The sequence below is a fragment of the Typopeltis vanoorti genome, chromosome 6 (genome assembly GCF_054136105.1).
Source record: "Typopeltis vanoorti isolate ZY-2024b chromosome 6, IOZ_Tvanoo_1.0, whole genome shotgun sequence".
Lineage (NCBI taxonomy): Eukaryota > Metazoa > Arthropoda > Arachnida > Uropygi > Thelyphonidae > Typopeltis > Typopeltis vanoorti.
Genome location: NC_143554.1, coordinates 6199516 through 6222807, shown reverse-complemented (window position 1 = coordinate 6222807; position 23292 = coordinate 6199516). Strand labels below are relative to the sequence as shown.

The window sequence follows — 23292 nt, the reverse complement described above, 5'->3', positions numbered from 1 at the left end:
TTGATAAGAAATTGACTTGATGAAAGGTATCACACTACAGTAGAAATGTGCTGACAGTGGGATTCTTCTTGTCTGGGGTTGTCATTGTACAGATATTTTTTGATGATATTTTGAGGATATCCATTTTGTGATAATGTGTTGGCTATTAGTGAGAGTTCATTCTGTGTATTCTCCTCTTCTGATATAAACTTTTTGGCTCTATGTTTCAACATGTGGATAATGCTTAGTTTGTGTGTCTTGTGATGGTTTGAAGTATAATGAAGATATCTTCCAGTATCTGTGGGCTTTCTGTAAATGGATAATTTGACACTGTTAGGTTGTTTTTTATCAAGATATCTAAAAATGCAGTTGGTTGGTGTTTTCCACTTCCAGAGTGAATTTTATCTTGCTATGTATTGAGTTGATTTTGTCCACAAACGATTTTAGGTTATCTAAGCTGTCTTGCCATATGATGAAGATATCGTCAACATATCTCCACCATGTAGATGGTCTCAGAGGGATTGCAGAGAGAATTTCTTTTTAAAGTTTTTCCATGAAAAGGTCAGCACAAGATGGTGATAGTGGGCTTCCCATTGCTAGGCCTTCTAATTGTTGGTATATGGTGTTGTTAACCTTGAAGAAATTAGATTGAAGGCAGTGTCTAAACATCTGTGTGATGTCTAGAGGAAAGAGATCTTGGATGATGTTTATTACCTCTTCTACTGGTACATTGGTGAAAAAGGATACAACATCTAGACTGGCTAGTATGTCTGTTGGTGCAATCTTAATGGCTTGGAGTTTATTTACAAAATGTTGACTATTCTTGATATAGGATTCTGTTGATCTTATTTTATTATTTAATAAGTTTGCAAGATGCTTTGCCAAAAGGTAGGTTGGTGATGATCTTCCATCAACTATTGGACGGAGAGGTATATCCTGTTTATATATTTTAGGTGTCCCATATAGTCTTGGAGTGATAGGATGTGAGGATTTTAGTGTTCTCTTCACTTCAAATCATAGACTCACAAAAAATGAATCTGACATTCTCAAAAAAGGTTTTAATTTCGCGATTACGCCCAAATACATTCCTAAAATGGATTTTATGTGTGGAATTGAAAAAGGCCTATATTCACTACCACAAAACGTGGCCGACACTATTAGATTCAAAAGTACAATAATCCTAGCCAAAGCCAAACAACCTGTTCTCAACACGTCTCCTTATGATAGAAAGGCAATTCTCAACTTGAAGAAAAACAAAGATATTATTATTACAAAAGATGATAAGGGAAATTCTACAGTTATCCTCAACTCTAAAGATTATTATGATAAGTTAAACGTATTACTATTAGACAACTCCTCTTATAAGATCCTAGACAGAGACCTCACAATAAAAATTCATAATGAAACAAACCAACTAATCAGAAATTGTAACATTTGGCCAGAAGTGAAGAGAACACTAAAATCCTCACATCCTATCACTCCAAGACTATATGGGACACCTAAAATAAATAAACAGGATATATCTCTCCGTCCAATAGTTGATGGAAGATCATCACCAACCTACCTTTTGGCAAAGCATCTTGCAAACTTATTAAATAATAAAATAAGATCAACAGAATCCTATATCAAGAATAGTCAACATTTTGTAAATAAACTCCAAGCCATTAAGATTGCACCAACAGACATACTAGCCAGTCTAGATGTTGTATCCCTTTTCACCAATGTACCAGTAGAAGAGGTAATAAACATCTCCAAGATCTCTTTCCTCTAGACATCACACAGATGTTTAGATACTGCCTTCAATCTAATTTCTTCAAGGTTAACAACACCATATACCAACAATTAGAAGGCCTAGCAATGGGAAGCCAACTATCACCATCTTGTGCAGACCTTTTCATGGAAAAACTTTAAAAAGAAATTCTCTCTGCAATCCCTCTGAGACCATCTACATGGTGGAGATATGTTGACGATATCTTCATCATATGGCAAGACAGCTTAGATAACCTAAAATCGTTTGTGGACGAAATAAACTCAATACATAGCAAGATAAAATTCACTCTGGAAGTGGAAAACAACAACCAACTGCATTTTTTAGATATCTTGATAAAAAAACAACCTAACAGTGTCAAATTATCCATTTACAGAAAGCCCACAGATACTGGAAGATATCTTCATTATCCTTCAAACCATCACAAGACACACAAACTGAGCATTATCCACATGTTGAAACATAGAGCCAAAAAGTTTATATCAGAAGAGGAGGATACACAGAATGAACTCTCACTAATAGCCAACACATTATCACAAAATGGATATCCTCAAACCATCCTCAAAAAATATCTGTACAATGACAACCTCAGACAAGAAGAATCCCACTGTCAGCACATTTCTACTGTAGTGATACCTTTCATCAAGTCAATTTCTTATCAAATAGCAAGAATACTAAGAGCCCATAACATCAGAATATTCTTCAAACCAACCACCAACATCAGACAAGTTTTAGGATCCCCAAAAGATAAAGTGTCGTTCTACAAATATCCAGGAGTATATTAAATTCCCTGTTCCTGTGGTCTTGCCTACATCAGACAAACTTCACAAAGTTTAGAAATTAGACAAAAAGAACATGTTGGTGATGTAAACCACAACAGAAGCATCTCTTCCGGCTTAGCACATCATTTCTGTACGTCTAACCACACGATAGATTGGCAAAACAAATCCATGCCATATCTCGACGACGACTACAGGCATCGTTTATTTAAGGAAGCCACAATAGTGTCAATAACCGGTGGAAACCTCAACAGAAATCAGGGTGTAATTCTAAACAGTTCGTGGAAAAACTTGATCCTCTCTCTCAATCTATCTGAACTACAGCTAGCCAGTAATCACATTACACGTCTACAACGCATGCGTGATAATGAATAAGAACAATAAGTCCTCTCTGTCATGCGAAACGTGTAACCATAGCTACTAGTTGGTTTACAACGTTTTTTATGTTCCTTTCAATTTGCATTTACTAGTTTTCATATCTCCGTAAATGCCTTGAAAAAGCCAGACAGTTTGCTGGCGATACTGGTAAGTTTTAATATAAGTTTTATTGTAAACTGGTCTGTATTAATAAAATTGTATTTCTATTAGTAGTATTATTATTCAGGCCTCCATGGAGTCAAGAGACTCATCGTGGGAGGACCTTCCTAGGAAACACTAAGCCTATCATACCACTCCTTGAACTCATTGACCGTTCTTGCTCTCACCACTCTATCAGGCAATGCATTCCATGGTTCAACCACCCTTCATACATAGAAACTACTCCTCACCCCCTTGCCCACAGCATCCTTTCGTAAGTTACTAAAAGAGTTTTAGAAAGTAGATGTTAAAGAAATTTTTTAATGCATAAATAAATGGGAGAGGTGGTGTCTCCCATGGAGGTAGTATAAGGAATTGTCAGCAAGGATGTGAAGACTAGATTTTTAGCATAGAGAGTAATGAATGGAGAATATGCCAGAGGCTGTCGTGAATGCTCTGTTTCGGCAACACTGATTGGTATATGCCTCGAACAATGATTTTTTTAACTCCATGGCTTAAGATGCCTGTAATAATATTCTTTAAAAGTCTGATTGATTTACTTTATATATCTCATATCACTAGTGCTTTATCTTTCAGGAGACTGAAAAATATTTGATTTCTTTCTCTCCCTCTCTCTTGGACTGCTTCTCAGAAGTTATACCAGATATATTCTGATTATGTCTCCATTGATATGGTTAGGACTGTTTTTCATTGTGACTATAGTTCGCCCACCAATTAGAGGTCCCTCAACACTTCTGCGCATGTCAGAAAAAGGAGAATCCATTCCGATAATTGGGTAATCAATCTGTCTTCGGGGATGTGTTTGTTTATTATTACAGGTCGGAAAATTTAGCTTTACTTTTACGAACATTGTAGTTTTTAAAGTGTAACTATTTTGCTTGTATGACAGTTGGAAAAATGTACATGGAGTATTAACAAAATTAAAAAAGTATAGCACAAAACAAAAATTTAACTAAGTTTATTTTTAAGAAAGTTTTCTATAAAGTAAAAATAATTATACAGAAAAACAGAAATTTTTTCAAATGAACTTAGATATTCTAAACTTACAGTTGAGAGAACTGAGACACTTTAATGTCCTAAATCGATTAATTATTTATGACTTGTTGCGACTCTTTTAATAAACCCATGCAAAAAAAGATTGGAAATAAATACCATTATCAAATCCTTTTAATTTTCATAATCATCTGAATCGGTGTCCGAATCGCCATCACTTTCACTTAAACTGATCACCAAAGGTTCGCATAATTCTTCGATAATTCCGTCTCTGTCCCAATACATATTTTCCAATGAGGTGACATGAAAGCAATATTTTCCCCAGTTTTGAACTGTAATACTTTGAATCGCCTGTTCTGAAAGCTTAAAAAGTTTGGACATGTCAATATCTCCAGTTACATTGCGATGGCGAATGAAACTTTTCACTTCTGCCCAAACATACTCAATAGTATTAATATCGCAATGATATGGTGGTAGCCTCAAAGGTAGAAATCCATGCTCTTTGAGCATCTTGTCGAATTTAAATAGTTTAGTTGTGGTGAGTTTCTTTTGACCAAATTAAGCAATTCAATTTTTCGCATATCTGTGGAATGAGAAATGTTATTTGCAGAGAGCCAATCCATAAGAACGTGCTTCTTATTAGACCATTTGGAACTTTGTTTGAGCGAATACAGTGATATGAAGCGTTATCAATTATAACAATAGCATTTTTAGGAAGGTTTGGAATCAGTTTTTCTTCTGCCCACTTTTCGAAGATCGTAGAATTCATTTGCCTATGGTAATTGGCTTTGTATAGTAAGTTTGAATTTGGTAAAAAACCCATTTCTCCACCCGCACATTTGTGTGCGGGTGGAGAAATGCGCAGCGAGGCATTTCCGGTTTGTAGCACTCCACATTCTTCTTTAGACTGCCAACATTTTCCATAAGTTAAATTACTATCAATCCAAGTTTCATCGAGATACACAATCGGTTTTTTCCTCCTCCCTGAAACGTCTTATTGCTCTCAAATACTGCATTCTAGATAAAACAATGTCACTTCGCTCCATGATAAGTTTCCTTTTATTCTGGGACTTTTTAAAACAAAATCCGATTTCATGAAGTATTTTCCTTAAAGTTTCTCTTTTCCAAGGAAAATTAATTTTTTCTTTAAGCACAGGAATCAAGTTCAGAACAGTTGGCAATCTTTTCTCGACCACGTAAAATTCGTGAATGGTTCTTCTTATAACGTCTACATCAAAATCATTCAAAGCTACGGTTTAGATGGTTTTCTTTACTCTGGAGCTTTTTTTTTTAGGAGATTTAAATTTTGGCTTACCTTCACCTTTTGATTCCCTACGAATTCTTTTAACAGTCGACCCCGATACGCCCGCAATTGCACTTGCACGTTTTATGACTTGAGAAAGGGGAACAAGGAGACAATTCTTTTTTGCAGAATGTCAGCACATTATGCAATATTCTTTTGCAAGAGCTACTGAAACGTTTAACAACAGAACTTGTTGACTGTACTGGATCCATCATACAAATTAATAATAAAAAAAATAATGCAAAAAAGCGACAACAAAAATCAAGCTAGTGCTAGTACAGCGACAGACAAGAAAGCACGTGATTTCGCATGTTGGCGACCAATTCGTACGTCCTTCATTTCTTTCCCCCCTTCAGCATGAATCGACTATTCTTGGCAAAATGCCAAGGAGAGATCTACAAACGGTGGGCAAACTATAGTACAGGTTTATAGCTCATTGTTATTTCTTGTATTATTTCATAAAGGGTATATAGTCATGCTTTACATATATTTTATGTTTCTGCTTTTGAATCAGCTTTGGTGTACACTGTTTATCAGTATTACTCTGCAAGCTTTTATAATAAGCTTTGTTTTTAATGTCATTATTTTTACTTATTTAGCTTAGTCTTTCATTTTAGATATGTTTAAAATTTTCATTAATTTTTCATGGTTTATTTTTTATTTTTTTTTGTCCTAGGTAGTTATTTGTAGCACTGATCATTTCTTCTATTTTCATTTCTTCTGAGAGTTTCTCTACCTAACTCTATTCAATAAGCATTTTATATATGTCATCTTCATATTTTCCCAATATTGTCAAAGTCGAATCTTTGCATCTTGATTTTGTATTTTTTGCCTAAATTTAATCTGCATCTCAGCCAAGAATATTGTACAAAGTTATTTTTTGCTTGGTTATCAAGTAAGTTATAATGGACAAAAAATTATATTGTTGTTTTAATCCTATTTCATAGCAAATCAATTGCCTTAATACCCCATAATGCAAAACCCACTGACTTTCAGGTATGTATAGTGCTATGCATTATGGAAAATGTCGCTACCTAGACTGGTTTAGATCTTTACTGAGGTCCTCTCAGTGGTAGCTAGATACAGGAAGATACTGAGGGGTGTGGAGATACTTCAAGTGCAAACTTTGTTTCTTTACACTTGGATATGGATTAAAACAAGAATATAATTTGTCAAGTATAATATATCATATTTCTTACAAATATCTCTGATCCAGAATATTTTTAAAAATATAGCGATACACCACTTTACCACTGAAATATGGAAAATATATGGCTTCTGCATTGATTCTACATTAATCCTGACTACGCTCCCTAGCAGAAAAATTCTTTATGAAGACATCTACGCATCCAAATCAACTAATACAACAAGCCAGAAACTATGACGGTAATGACCACTGGAAACATAAAAGACCGAAAGCATCTGCACATTGGCTTCATTGAGACCAAAAACATGGATGAAGGCATACAGGTACAGCCAGCAACAGTGAAAGACTATAGAAGGTTGACCAAAGAACTGGACGATAGAGGCATCCAGTATCATACTTTTGCGCTCAGCTCGGGAAAAAATTTAAAAATGGTCCTTCATAGTGTCTGTAAAGACATTGACACAGCAGAAATAGCTGCTGACCTTAATTCTCAGGATCTGCCTCCAGTCAAGGTCAGCAGAATGTACAAAGCAGACAATACTCCCATGCCATTAGTCCTAGTAGAGATTCATAAAATTTACAAAAATATCTACAACTTAAAAACATCGTCACACCAGAACCACTCCAGAAAAGATCATCTTCTGGGCAGTGCCACAGGTGCCAGAAGTTTGGCCATGCCCAGAATCTATGTAGAGCAGAATAGAGATGTTTGAAACGTGGGGACAGCCACCCAACCAATATCTGCACAAAGCTGAGGACCACCTCGGCCAAATGTGCCAACTGCGGTGGCCCTCATCCTGTGAACTACAAAGGATGTACTCAGCACCCAAAGAACACACGGATGGAGGCAGTCAATCAGCTCTCCTCCTACCGTATAAGAACACCAGAGGCCCAGGTCAAAACCGGAGACTCAGCGACCACAGTCGGAGACCTCCAAAAATAGAGACACCCAAACGCAAAAAAGAAGTTATGCCGATGTGACCCGTACAAATAGACCAATACCAGAACAAAAACAAAATCAACCAATAGCACCTAAAAATCTAACAGCTGTTATTACGGCCTCACTAGCAAACATGCTACAAGATTTCATCCTGTCAAACCCTACTGCAACCTCCACTAAAAGATTTCTTCACATCACACATCATCCTCACAGCTCTCATAAATGAATAATAACAAACTCATTCTAGCATCTCTTCAGATCGTTGCATGGAATGTAAATGGCCTCAAAAACAAAATTCTGGAACTCTGAGATTTCACATATAGATATCAACCAGATGTTATATTAATCAGTGAAACTCATTTAAGACCCTCAGACAATCCTAAAATAAGGGGTTATTGCCTATACAGAAACGTTAGATTACTCTACAGAGGCGGTGGCACTGCCATCTTCATTAAAAATTACATTAAGCACTACTCTGTGAGCAACCCTTCAACCACTAACCTTGAGATCACAGGAGTGGAAGTAGTCACCAGCTCCTCTGGCAAACTGAAAATCTACTCAGCTTACAACCCTCCCCAAAAATCTCTACTACACTCTGACCTGAATGCCATCTTATGCGTCAGAGATCCCACCATTATAGCCAGGGATCTGAACTCCAAGCACCCTGCGTGGAATTGCACACCCACCAACAAGAATGGTTGCATCCTTTCCAATTACTTAGGATCAAGCAACACTGTTGTGGCAGGCCCAGCCGAACCAACACATCTCAGTACATTTGGCACTGCTGACATCCTGGATATAGCTATCCTGCAGGATATCAAACTTCAATACAGTATCATATCTATGGATGAACTATCATCTGATCACAACCCAATTCTACTACAGCTAGGAAAACAAGAATACCTGTCTCCTCCTCCTCACTCCTACATAGCATGGGAAAGACTGTCAACAGCACTCAAGGATTATATTAGACCTGTTCCTCACATATGCAAAAGAAGAAGTAGAAACTGCAGTTACAAATCTCACACAACATATTAATTCTGTTATAACGGTAGCTGCCTCCTACAAATCTGCCCACAACCAGATCGTTTGCCTGAAGACATCATGAACTTGATCAGAGACAAAAACAGAGCTAGGAAAAGATTCCATAACACATGTGCACCACAAGATAAAACAGCTCTAAACAGGCTAAATGGGGCAGTAAGAGATGCACTCAAAGCTCAGAGTATGGGAAGAAAAGTTAGCCTCTATTTCACCTACTGATCACTCCATTTGGGGACTACTGAAAAATATCCGAAAGAAAGACAGATCCCTTCTCCCAATATTCTCTGTCCAGGGCCTTGCTCACACAGATATAGACAAAGCAGAAGTTATAGCAATTTGGATGAGCAATGCAGGCCTTCGTATGAAAACCTTGACTTTGATCACATATATAAGATTCACAGCAACGTCAGACACTCACTCAAACTTCCTGACATCAGCACTGACCATATTGCACCAACATCACCTGCTGATATATATGACATTATTAAAAAATTAAAGAACAAAAAAAAGCTCCTGGGCCAGATGGCATTACTAATCAGGTGATCAAACTTCTGCCCCGAAAAGCAGTAGTGCACCTGACCATAATTATAAATGCAAACCTAAGTCTTCACTATTTTCCTTCCACCTGGAAACTGGCCGATGTAATTCCTATACATAAGCCAGGCAAGGATCCTCACCTGCCTCAAAATTATTGTCCAATCAGTCTCATCTCCAACCTAGGCAAGATTGCGGGGAAGGTCATCCTCACACGTCTTCGAGCCTCAATAAATGAACTAGGCATCCTTCCTAAAGAGCAGTTCAGTTTTCGGCAATACCACAGTACTACTCACCAAATCCACAGAATAGTGGAATACATTACTACCAGCTACAACTGGCGTCAATAAACGGGAGCTGTTTTCCTTGACCTATCCAAAGCATTTGACAAAATATGGCATTTTGGATTGTTACATAAATTTATCTCAGCTGGTATCTCAATGAAATTGACACATTTAGTTAGTTCATATCTGCAAAACAGAACATTGCAAGTCAAGATTAATGGCACTACCTCATCCCAGCAACCCATCTTGGCTGGAGGGCCACAGAGATCACTACTGGCTCCATTGCTGTTCTCTGTATACATGTCTGATATCCCGCACAACCCAATGTCATCCATCATGGCCCTGTATGCAAATGCCACAGCATTATTAGTCAGATCTCTCCGACCACATTTCGTTACCACAAAACTTCAAGAAAATCTTCTAAAATTAGAAAGATGGTTCTCCAAATGGAGACTGCAAGTAAATCCCCTAAAAAGTTCAGCTATTCTCTTCACAAAAAGGTCAATATCTCCTGTAGGAGACATCTTATTATTCAACATCAAAATTCCCTGGCAGACGGAAACAAAATACTTAGGTGTCGTCCTCGACAAAAAATTAACTTTTAACCAACACATCAAGGCTACATGTACAAAGGCATCTAAAGCCATCGCTCAGATCTACCCTCCCTAATAAACAGAAGCAGCAAGCTAAACATCAGAATCAAACTGCTTTTATACCAGCTGACGATTCGTCCTATAGTTACTTATGCTTCTCCAGCCTGGAGCCACACCTCCACTACAAATATTATCAAATTGCAAAGTGTTCAGAACAAATGCTTGAGAATGATCCTAAACGCCATGGTTCGTTCAGAAATCATCAACTTCACCGAGATACAGATATTCCTTATATCTTCTCCTTCCTACAAACTTTAGCTGCAAAGTTCTTCCTAAAGACATCCACTCATCCCAATGATCTAGTTCAGCAAGCTGTAGCCTATGAGCCTATGGATACATTCAAACACAAAAGACCAAAAGCCATTTTCACTTCCTTCAGTGATGTATAATCTCCATGCCCATTCTGGGCGAGCAAACTGTTCATAATATTTTCCCTCACTGTGACTGTAACCGACAACGGGGAATATGAAAAGCTTTTCGCTTCACCCCTTAAATCATAAATGCCAATTGTCAACATTAATCCTAGCTTCCACTGAAGAGACCTCTATAAAGGTTGAAATTGGTCTGAGTAGTCGCCCTTCTCATTATGCATACCAACGTACATGTCCAAAAGGAAATGAGATTTGCAGTATGGGATGATATGGCAAGTGATGAGAAGTCAATGGCCTCTATATACAAGTAGCCTTTATACTTTAAGATTACATACATGTGTAATCTTGAAGATACTTTGCATACAAATTTTGCTTACCCATTTATCCTTGATTGTAGAATTAAAACAAGAATATAATCAGCTGAAAACAGTTAATGTTCAGAGTTCAATTCAGCACTTTGAAAATGTTTTAATATTTTTTAATGAAGTTTCTATATTAATATGTAATCAACAGTTCTCAGTAGAAGAGTTTGGAAATGTCTGGGTGTATTTGTGTTACTGAAAAACATGGTATTTGCAACCAACTAGTTTCATTTTCTTTACAGAAATCAAATAAGTGTAATCTGCTTTCATTTGTATTATCTATGATAAACTTGACTGTGAAGTCTGTCAATACCCAATAAAATCTCTACTGGGAATAGTAGGAACAGTATTTATCTCACTATTTATAAGAAGATAAAAAAAGAAAGAATTCAATATGATCTTGTTCTGGTTGTGAGGAGTCTGGTGCATACACTTGAATGCTTTTATATACAGTATAGTCCTTGTTTTTTTTTTTTAAACCGGTTTGGCTTGTTGGATATACTGCATTAATTCTTTCTCAATTGTTATTGATACTCCCTGTTCATACAGGTTAAATATTATAGCATCATATGACACGGTGCAATATATATAGAAGACAGGCAAGCATTAGAAGAATTGGAAGTGAAAGAATCAGAAATGTATCAGATATTGGTTGGGTTGGATGTTAATAAGTCTGTGGGAATGGATGATGATATATCACCATATTCCTAGGGAATGTGCACCACAGTTGGCTATTCCCTTGACCTGGTTATTTAATGAAAGTCTTGCGGTGGGTAGGGTTCCTAAGGAGTGGAAAGAAGGCAAAATAGTACCATTCAACAAGCATGGTTCTATGACAGAAGTCTCCAACTATAGACTAGTCTGTATAACTGTGGTTGATTAAGGTGTTGGAGAGATTGGTAAGAACAGAATACAGAATTGGATTGATGGACATACAATTCTTTATGATGGTCAGCATGGATTTGTAAAGGGTAGATCCTGTTTTAGTAATTTGCTTGCATTTTATGATAAGGAAACAGGTGTGTTAGATAAGGGAGAATCATATACAGTGATATTCTTGGACTTTGCAAAAGCATTTGATAGATCCCACATGATAAGTTGGTGTACAAGCTGCAGAGGATGGGAATAAATAGTATATTGGTTAGATGGATCAGAGATTGGCTCTGTGAATGATGCCAGCAGGTTGTGTATGATGGAGCAATCTCTCAAAAAAGGAGGGTGACAAGTGGCGTGCCTCAGGGTTCTGTTCTTGGGCCCCTGCTGTTTAACTTGTTTGTAAACAATACATCGTGTGGACTGACTGGGGATCTTCAGTTGTTTGCTGATGATACAAAGTTGGCAAGAATTATAAGACTTTTTACTTGGACAAAGGAGCAGGATTATAGTTTTAATATCAATAAGTGCAAAGTGTTGCATTTTGGAGTGCATAAATATATGTGTACTATATCGATGGAGCAATACTGCAGGAAGTGGATGAGATTACAGATTTGGGAGTGATGGTTGACAGTAGACTGAAATTTAGAGGGCATACTGCTAGTTTTTCAAAGGCTGCACATTTCTTCTGATTCATTATTTCATACTGTTGCTATGATAAGAAGTGCTCTAACATGTAGGGATAAGGAAGTGGTTGTGTAACTATACAGGGTGTTCGGGATAAATTTGACATATTTATAATTAATTATATTTTTCCGTAAGTTACATGTATTAACACACACTTCTCTTCGTTTAAAAGTTTGGACCCTTCTTCATTCATATACAAGATGTCAGAAAGGATGGATAGCTGGAACCCACCTGAATCATGGAAGAGAATAACTTGTATCATGATGATTCGTGCCCGCCATCAAAATAAGGATATTACGACTGCTGCCCAATGCTCCCTGAATACAGTAAAAACAATCAGGCATGAACTAGAGACTTGCAATGGTGACTACGAGGATGTAGCAAGAAGAAAGATCCCTAGCAGACGATCTGATTGCGTTCGTACAGCAGAATTCCTCGCAAATCTGCAGGAACAGGTGTTGAAGAACCCTGGCATTGGAATTCGGGCTTTGTTCGTGGAGTTGCTAACTGTAGTCAAGCCCTGGATAACAAGGGTAGCCAATGGTAGGCCGTATGTATGGCAGCAGGATTCGGCCCCTTGCCACACCTCTGGGAAAAGTCAAAAATGGTTGTCTGAAAATTTCTACGACTTCACCAGTCCAAATGTTTGGCCTCCAAACTCCCCAGACCTTAACCCCATGGATTATTTTGTATGGGGCGCAGTTGAAAAAGACACCAATCGCACTTCCAGTAATACAAAAGCCCAGTTAATGGATAAAATTAAAACAGTTTTTGCGGCCCTTCCCAGGGAGACTGTAGCATCAGCTTGTTCGAGGTTCCGAAGCAGAATTGAAGCTATGATCGATGCTAATGGTGGTTATTTTGAGTAAATCTTGTTGATAGTATTGTAATTAACTCTGCCTGTAATGTTTTTTTGTCAATTCATTAAATTTAATAGATACAAAGAAGATTTTCTTTTTCCTTACGAAACTGTCAAATTTATCCCGAACACCCTGTATAAGGCACTGGTCAGACCACACTTGGACTATGATGCTCAGGATCTGGTCATCTGGTTTTCATTGTGCTGTAGAGACATTGGAGATGGTCCAGAGACGAGTTAGTAAGACAATGTCGGGACTTGGAATGCTGGCTATGGAGAGAGGTTGAAGAAATGTGAATTTGCAGAGTTGGTTGATAAGAGGAAAAGAGGTGATATGCTAGAGACATTTAAGCTAGTGAGAGGATTTTATCAGATTAATTCAGAAGGGATTATAAAAAGAGTACAAGGTGAGAGGGGAAAAACCAGAGGAAGTTATGTAAAAGCATGGTGAAGAGGGGTGTGAGGAGTAGATTTTTTACATGGAGAATTGTCAGTGAATGAAATGCATTACCAGAATGTGTTGTTAATGCAACTTCCAACATCTTTCTCTAAATCCAGAGTAATTTAATAATAAGGTGAGACACCTTTTGGCAACTCATATAGGTAAATGTGACTTCTCCATTGCTTCCACCTTGGTATCACCACCACTGACAAGACCTCAATAAAGGTCAAAACCAGTCTGGATAGTGGCCCTTCCCTTAATGCATTATACATGTCTGCAAGGAGTGTGCTTTGCATTATGGGCGATACTAAGACAAGGAGTGATGAGTGCTTGGTCCACGTTTACCCTGATTTGCCTCAAGTTCTGAAGATACTTCAGGCACAAACTTTGTTTGCTTACACTTGGATAAAGGATTAAACTAAATTTATTATAATGGATATCCTTGTTTTTTCATTATATTCCATAGTTTTTCTCTGTGTATTTTATCAAAAGCTTTCTCGTAATCTATAAAAGCCATATAAGTCTAAATTAAATTTCTCGTATTTTTTCAATAATTTGTTTTAGTACATAAATATTGTGTATACATGATCATCCATGTCTGAAACCATTTTGTTCTTCTGAGAGTAGATTGTATGCAATATTTCTAAGTCTTTTATTCAGGATTTTACTGTAAATTTTGTAACCTGTATTTAATAAACTTATTCCTCTGTAATTTTCATAATCATCTCTGTCTTCTTACTTAAATATAGATATAACCTTAGCTTTTAAGCAATCTGAATGGAACCTCACATTTCCTCCAACAGTTATTTATTAATTTTAAAAATCTGTGATGTAAATATTCTCTGCCATATTTCCAAAGCTTTGTATTTATGCAATCTAATCTGGTTGATTTTCTATTGTTTGATACTTTTATTGCTTCTTTTAGTTCTTCCAATTTTAATGGTTCTATATCAATGCTGATTTCTTCATTATTATTTGCTGTTATTAAATTTGATACCATACCATAAATTCTTATAATGTTCTATCCATTGTTTCCCTTGTATTATGTTGATTTGTGTTGTATCTCTTTCTTTGTTGTTTAATTTCCTTAATATATTGTAGGCTATGTCTTGTCTTCCATGTTATGGCTTCTATTTTGTCAATAAATCTGTCCCAAGAATCTTGGTGAGCTTTCTCTACTATGGTTTCAGCTATATTTCTTTTGTTTTTGTATATTTCTTCTGTTTCCTTTGTAAGTTTTTGAAGGAGTGATTTGTATAGCATGTTTTTCTTTTATTGCATTTTCTATATCTGTGTTCCAGATTTTTAATTTTTTTTTCTTTTTAATATTTTAGTTTTCTTTCCAAGTACTTCAGAGGATGCTTTATGGATTAACTTTATTAAAGATTTCCATTCTTTTTTTTGTATCTTCACTGACTTGGGCTTCTTTTAGGTAATTTGTTAATCGTGATTGATATAGCATTATCAGTTTTAAAATGAAAGCATTATCAGTCCATTGCAAAGCATATGTAAATATATCAGTTTATTATTATTCAAATGAAAATTTAACTTTCTTTTACTTTGATTTCTTAGGAAAGGAGAAATAAAAATGCTCTTTTCCTCTCCCAGCAATGCATTGCTTGCTTTGATTATTTAAGGTAGGTGGACAGGGAGAAGTCTCACATAATTTAATCACATCACAGTGTTGTGATGCATTTTAAAATGGTCAACCAGTATAATGATTACATGGCTTGAATGGTTATTATAACTAGACCATCCTGCTATGATAAAAAATGTGTACCACCTTGAATGAGACCAATGCTCACTCTGGAAAAATGGGCACATCTGTTCTCCAACCAACAGCAGGCTGTGGGTACAATTCCTATGGTAATATTTATCTTGGTGAAAGTCTTTCCATAATGTTTGTTATGAGACCACCACTCTGATAACAACAGTGCCTGAATTGGCTGGCAAAAATTTCCTATTTAGGTCTCTAGATTAGTTTGTATAGACTTTCATGGGTAAGATATCCCTTATTAAAAAAACATGGCAGCTATTTTATGGAACGTTTCTGGACATAAAGTAAAAATTTTGTCAGAATGTGATACTGCTTTTATGGCAATATATTCCTATATTTTATTTCATGCCCCTTTTTAAAATTTGATATAAAAGTGTATTATGTCTGGCTTAATGTTTTGTTGTTTAATTGACTATGGAGATAAATGTTTTATTATGCAACAGTTGGGATGTCACTGTAGATATATATCGTACTAATATATATTAATCAGTTTTCATGAGTTGATGAAAAAAGCAGTCAGCTGCTATGGTACAAAAGAAATTATCATATTAATCAATTTTATATATATATATATATATATATATATATATGGAAATTGAATTCCATCACTGATCACTTTACTATTGTTAACAGGTATCAGTATATGGAGTTCAGCAATTCATCGTTTGAGGCCCAGAAACATCGTTCACAACATACCTATTATATCTCCAATGCAACCAAAATTTCACCATGGAAGTAAGAAACTAACCATTATTAACACAGTGACCATCATACCGTTCCTTAAACTTATTTACTGATGAAGAACTGACAAAACCTCAAGCAACCCATTCCACTCATTCACAACCCTTGTAAAAAAAAAAAAAAATCTAGATCTCACAATCTTGCTAACTGAAACTTTACAAGACTTTCAAAGATGTCCTCCTGTTTTGTCACCACCTGCCATATACTGAAAAAGTTCCCCTACCTCCATTCCATAAAATCTTTTTTTAGTCACCTGAATATTTCTATCATGTCACTTATCTTCCTTCTATCTGCCAAATTTTTGTAACTCACAAATCTCCAATCTAACCTTGTATGGAACTTTCCATAGGCTTGCCTCTGAATTCCCTCAATGACATTCACAACTCCAAGAAACCTGGGTGACTAAATCTGAGCACAATAGTCCAGAAGTGGATGTATTAGTCTTATAAAGAGGATTAATGATTTGTCTCTACTAGTTAGAGTATTTTTTTGACCATCCAAATGATCTTCTGAACTGTTTTGCAAATTTTTTCAGTATGACCTCTGAACTGCAATTCCCTACACTTCAAAGCAAAACATTTATATTTATAGGTATTATTTCTGGGAAAATTCCCATGTTTCTCTTCTTAAGAACTATTATTTTTACGGCCATTTTTGCCTGCTTCCATTTAGGAGTACCCCTTTTTTTAAAAGTCAGTGGCTTTTTACTCAAGAATTCTTAGGGCATTACATATGTTTTAGAGACAAATATACAGAATAATAGAGGAAGAAAATTTGCACATACCTTGTTTAGATGCTGTTGTTTGGTTGTCTTTGTTCTGCGATGTGCATACTTCTGCTGTTAAACTGTTAAAAGGGAAGGGGAATTTGGAAAAGTGGGAGAATTAATTTGAAAAAAACCGGGTTTTTTAAAAATAATATATACATATATTACTATTATTAAGGGCGCTTTTTTGAGGAAGGGGAAGGGTTTGTGGGAAAAGGGGCCAGGGAGAGTGAATCCTCTCATTTATATTTAGTTTATGTCTAAATGTAATCTAAACCTTGCTTTTCAATTTGATGAAACTAATAACAGTTTCTAAAACCTAGTGTATCGAACATTTTTTAATTAAATTAATAAAACAAAACATAGTAACTAATGAAACCTGGGATAAGGATAAATAAATACGGCTTCAATGATACAAAATTATGAACTCCCCCCCCACCCCTTATAACACATCAAAACTGACTACTTCAATTATCCCAATAGTTTAAAGTCCCATGAAATTAATTTCAAATACTATAGTATATATAAAATTAGGTTTCCACGTTTCATAGCAAATAAAATTCCATTTTAGCACTAGATGTATAAAGTTATAAATCAAAATGCGCTTATTTAAAATGTACGTACCACAAGCAAATTGGACATAAAAAATAAACAGGTTACAAATATTCCATTATTTTCTTAACATTGTACACGGTGAAGAGTAATAATTACACATGTAAATGTTGAACACGGTAACAGCAGACACAAAAACAGATAGCAATATCAGCAAACACGAAACATGCCGTACACGGCATTTAAAATAGCCACCTGCAGGTTTGATTGGTAATGTAAACAATTTTAGACAGGAACCGTATTATCAAAAATGAACTCATTTTAAAAGTCTGTTCTAATTTCTCATTGGGAAAAGTATTAATAACTGTAAGTCCATAGCTTCTGTCACACAACCCACTGGTTATGATTTCAAGCTCTGTGTGACAAAAAGTGGAATTCTCAACCTTTATAATCTAAAGCAACACATTTGTATAACAATAATATGGCGAGACTAATTTATTCAGGAACACATTGCGAGCGGGTCGACAGTGGCAGACAAAATTGGACACACCACTCCACTGCACATTTTCAGCACTAAAGTTTGCCGGCCTGGTTGGCTGAGTGGTTAGTGAATCCGCTCTCCAGCCAAAAAAGCTGGCTGGAGGGTTCGAATCCTGCCGTGATCATGAATGTTTGTGATTGTCTGTGAAAGTGGTGGTGATGGGCGGTAGATGGCGTTGGTGTACCTGTGGTTTGTTGTAGTTGGGGAATTGAGTGGTGGAGACAGAGAGTTGCAGAGCAGGGGCCCTCCATGGATGAGTCTATGGACTCCCTGGAGGTGTCACATAATAATAATAAAAATAAAAGTTGTTTTGAGAATATGTTCATTTTATTGAGATCGTGAGTTTGATAGGTTTGTAAGAGAAAAGAGTCACGAATGAAATGATATATAAATAAATATATGCCTTTCCAGCACAGTTGAAAGAACAAAAGATATCCCCTGCGATTGGAAAAGACCTGAGTTCGATTCTCGTCGAGACGGCAGGAATTTGTATATGGGCTTTTCAACTGGGGATGAGTTAGCCGATCAAATACGGGTAGAAGAGTTTGTTTTCCCCTGGAAACTCTAGTTTTTCACTCCTCATATCGTCTATGGGAATATACGCAATTTACAGACAAAAATTACTGTTGATAGTGGTAAGCGGTAGATCGCGTTGTGTGTTGATGACAATGGTGTTGTTGTTGTGGTGGTAGTAGTAGTAGTAGTACTTGGAGGATTAAGTAGGGAATTGGTGAATTGTGATACAGTAAACTGCCCTTCTGTGATAAGTCTTGGCAGTCTCACATAATAATAATATAATTGAAGTGATAAACATGTTTACACAGTTGACAGAATATCATACTTCGTTATTAGTACCAGTCACTCGCGAACAAATATGACAAATATAAGTTAGTCATATTTGTTCCTAACAGCTACTGATGAAACTGGAAATGACTGATTAAGCCAATGAGCGATCTATACTGCTTGGAAAGAAGTTAACGAATACCCCATGAGCAAGGTGCATCGTGCCATGTAACGAGTCACATGTTTGTAGCCGGTATAAATGAAGAATACGATGCTCCCAAATCATTGTAACTGTGTCTGGGTTAAATGGCTGCGAGAATAGAACTGGAGGATTTTAAAAGCGCCGTTGTGATAGGATGTCAGGCGACAGGTTAATCTGTTCGGCAAATTGTTGACAAATTAGGTCATCCCAGGTCAACAATCGATGACACAATGCTCAAATGGAAGCGCAGAGAGTCGACTTGCGAGTGCTGTCCACAGTGGACCACTACCAAACCTGTCCGTAAGGTGCTACGAAAGTTAATATGTAAAAAACGCCATTTCTCGGCTGACACGTTGAAAAATTCTGAGTATTGACTGAAACAGAAATCTGCTAAAACACATTCATAAAAGAGGCCCACAACATGGGTTTCCATGGTAGGACTGCAACATGCAAGCCCCTATTACCCAAACTAACATGTTGAATCGTCTTCAATGATGTAAAAAGCGTGTGCAGTAGGATATGGAAGCTTGGAAAGCTGTGTTATAGACCGACGAATCACGAGACACCCTCTAACGAACAGGTGGACGCGGGTGTGGGTGTGTTGGATGTCCAGTATGTGGCAGTGTGGTGGTATAGTCCTGTTTTTCCTGATTTGGGGCTCGGACCTATCTGATGCCATGAACACTGAACTTTGAAAGGTATCTGTACATTCTGGACAATGTAATGCTTCCTACTTTGGGACGTTTCTACAGAAATTACCATTGTCACTTTTAGCGCGACAATGCACTGTCTCATAAGACTGCTACTGTAACTGCATGATTGGTAGACATGAACATAACCACACTTGACTGCCTCTACACAGTGCTGATGTCATCCCTACTGAACATCTGTTGGATGAACATGAGCGTCGAGTGATGTCAGGGGGGGGTGTCCACCCCCGCAAGAGTCCCAGACCTCGTTACATGCGTACAGGAAGAATGGTCCGAAATTCCCATTGATCGCTGTCGTACGCTTGTGATAAACATGCTCCATAGGATTGCTGCAGTCATCGCAGCAAAAGGAGGTCCTACTTCTTATTAAGGTGGGTGGGCATCATGGCTGTTTGTTTGTTCCTCACATTATGGTGAACGTTGACTTCTTTCCAAGCAGTGTACATGACCTTTCACAGTGGTGACATATGTTCCAGTATGTATTAATGACAAGAAGCATTGCCCATGCGATATACCAGTACTACTCTTCTCTTTTCTACTCTTCTTCTCTGTAGTGTACAATATAGTAGTCTCAAAATATCCTGAAAACACAGCATTTCTCCATTTTGATCGAAATTCTGCTTTTTTTTTTCTCTTGTTCTGGGATAACCGCTTACAGTTCTGAGAACGGTTTAGAAAGGCGAGTATCAGTAAACGGGTGATATAATCAATCCAGTATTTTTTTATTTTTTGATCACATTTTCGAGACTTCAAACAATCTATAAGCCCATTAGTACTTTCCAAGGAATGCAGGAGAGGACTGAAAAAGAAATTAATTAACATTTTTCTTGAATAGTTGTAGATTTCATTTGTTTGATAATACTTCATGTGGAAGGTACTTCAAGAATGTAGCATTAGACAGAATAAAAGAGGAGAAGCAATATGGTGTGTTAGCGAGCATTTCCATGGTTATTGCTCTTGTTTCAACAGGTCCAACATACACTTGAAGAAAAATGGTTGTTAGTTCATACAGCAGTAACCATGGGAGTGTCTTTAGAACATAGTAGCAAAACATTGTGTCTGTGAGCAAGGCGTAGAGACTCTGTAAGGAGAGATCATTTATGAGTCGAATTGCTCTCCTCTGGATTATGAGAATTTTTGGAGAGGTTTCAGGACCACAGGCACTAGATCGCCAGAAGAGAGAGAAGTTGAATTCTAGTCGCCGATTAGATGAACTTTTACTAAGCCTTCTTTCGACCGGTTCTTGAGTTAGTCGATCTCTGGCACGGGCAAGCAGGTTTTTCCTCCCGGAAACTCGGGTTTTTCGTCCTGTAAACTCAAGAAAATCGACCGTAGAACCCACATTATTTCAGACATTAAATATATTGTGTTAGGGTTAGGCACCACGAGATGGCGGCACATTTGAGCCGTCTCTCTTCACTGCGTACCGCTTAATTAGTGATAGCCTTGGGCCATCTGTCTCTGATTGGGTACCAGTGGAGATTGAACTGCCCACTCAGTCTCCAAAAGTTAGATAGGGCTAAATGGCCTCGCCTACTCCCGTATATACGGGAATAAAAAGGCGTTAGCTGATTTTTTTTTTTTTTTTTAATTAATTAGGGGTACTTGGTAATAATGAAAATTTAAGAAGGGTACGTGGATATCTGAAGTTTGAGAAACACTGACCTAAGGCATGAAACTTTAGTGGATAGTTCTATGACTGAGAGATGTCCCTGCAGCAATTTCTTTGCTGACTGCAAGTTTCACGGCTGATGACGTGTGAGATGCTCAAACATTCCGAGACAGAGCTCATCGACTTTAGCCAAAGAGTGGCAGTGGCCTCCCAGGACGTTTTTCTGCTGTGGTTGCGCACTCAATGTTCCATTTATGAAAGATATAAGCAACGGTGGATTTCGGTATACTCAAACAGGTAGCAATAAAAAGAAAAGGACAGGAAGATGACAGATGTGACACTGCACTACCATCCAACGTTGGGATCTGTAAGTTCAACTGAACTTGACACCTTCACATTGAGTTCACTGCTAATCATACAGCAGATCGCGCCTGTTATCCTCAGACTTACGCACACATCCCCTAAATATTTACATGTTGTAGGATACGACGATCCTACAACATGCAAAGGACGAAAGTTGTCCGAATATTTTTGCCAACACAGTGTATGTAAAATACATGCCTCTTTGCTTTTTTCTTATACTTAAATATACAGTCTGGTTAGCCCAGTTGGACAACTTACCTCCCCCCCCCCATTATACACACACACACAAAATGCTAGGAAGAAGAAAAACTAGAAGAAACTAATCATGGTATGAATCATAAAGTTTTAAAAGATAGCAAGTTGAAGTTCAAGTGCTATATTCCAAGTATTGGAAATACAAATCAGAGAATAATTACAATGCTGAAACGAATCTTAACATGCCAAAATAAGGAAGCCATTCTACCTCTTTACTAGTCTTAGATGCGAACTCATCTTATCTAGTCTCAGATATGCTATTCTGGTGTTTCAAGTGATTCATGTGCGGTGCAGTGGATGCAAAAGAGTTTTAAAGATAATATCTGGACTGTGGAACAGAGACTGCGATTTTGTAGACTGCAGATACCAACAATAAGGAGAAGGAGGATTATGTGATGACACCAGCTAACATCCGAAAAAGATCTCAGAGAATTCCAGTGAGTGTAATTTTGTAATTTTATGGTGGGTGGAGAAAGGACAACTGTGCATTCACTGAAGTGGAGAAAAAACAGTAAAGAAAGAGATGCGAGCTAGATTTTTTTACTTCATGGATTTGTGTGCAATTGGAATGGACTATCTTAGGTTGTGAATGCAGGTAGTGTGAATGAATTATGATGTGGTGAGTGCGGTATGCAGCTTCCACAATAATCCCTGACTCTAGAGATCTTCTCTCTCAATAATAATAATAATAGTTGTTATTACTTATCTCTTTAACGTATTCGGAGAAATTTAGACTAAATGACGAAACTGAAGAAGGTAGCTTTTCAAAAAGCTTACAAGTTGCATCATTCAACACATTTATTTTTTATTATTATTATCCCAGGGTAATATTACATCAGATCATAGAGGTCTAATTCATGTATTTTATACAACTCCTTTTCTGGATTGTTATAAAGTTCACATTTGGAAATATTCATACAATTTAGTAAATGCATTGCCGATGCTTTCCCAATGTTTCAGATTTTGCAGATGGGAGAAGACTTTCATGCCATTGCTAAACTTGATTGGCCTTGTGTGGCCAATCTTTAGGTTAGGGATCATGGTAGTGGCACAGCAATTAAACTTGGAGTTGATGGTAGCTCCTGGTTTTTCTGCTGAATACATACCAGTGGTCAGTCGTGTCCTGGAGAATCGTTCCTTTTATATTTTCTTTTTGAGTGCTTTTAAAAAGATCGAAATCTGTGGTTGCAAAAATGGCTGCAACTTGATGTTGCAGCCATTTTTGCTACTTCATCTGCAGTTTCATTTCCCTTTAATCTCGCATGGAATGGGGTCCACTGGAAAATTATTTCAGAAACCTTATGTAGTTTGTTTATGTTGTTGCTAGTCTCTAATTATTTCTTGATGACTATTGTACCAGTTCTTAATAGCTTGAAGGGCTGCTAAGGAATCTGTGAAAAATATAAATTCCTTTGGGTTTTGTTTATCCAAATGT

The 23292-nt window shown here is 37.0% G+C and overlaps 1 protein-coding gene across 3 annotated transcripts in view; it reads right to left on the bottom strand.

The window, feature by feature from the left end:
• LOC150105262 (polypeptide N-acetylgalactosaminyltransferase 11-like) overlaps positions 1-17609 on the bottom strand; it is a 220800-nt gene extending 203191 nt beyond the window's left edge. For 2 of the 3 annotated variants that reach the window (XM_090394656.1, XM_090394657.1), the window contains exons 1-2: positions 17464-17609; positions 16858-16919 (exon numbers count right to left, since the gene is read on the bottom strand). The gene's annotated coding sequence lies outside the window, so the exon portion shown is untranslated. Of the gene's footprint in view, positions 1-16857; positions 16979-17463 lie in introns of those variants that run through there. The other variant, XM_090394655.1, reaches the window with a different exon arrangement.
• Between the last annotated feature and the right edge of the window lie 5683 nt (positions 17610-23292).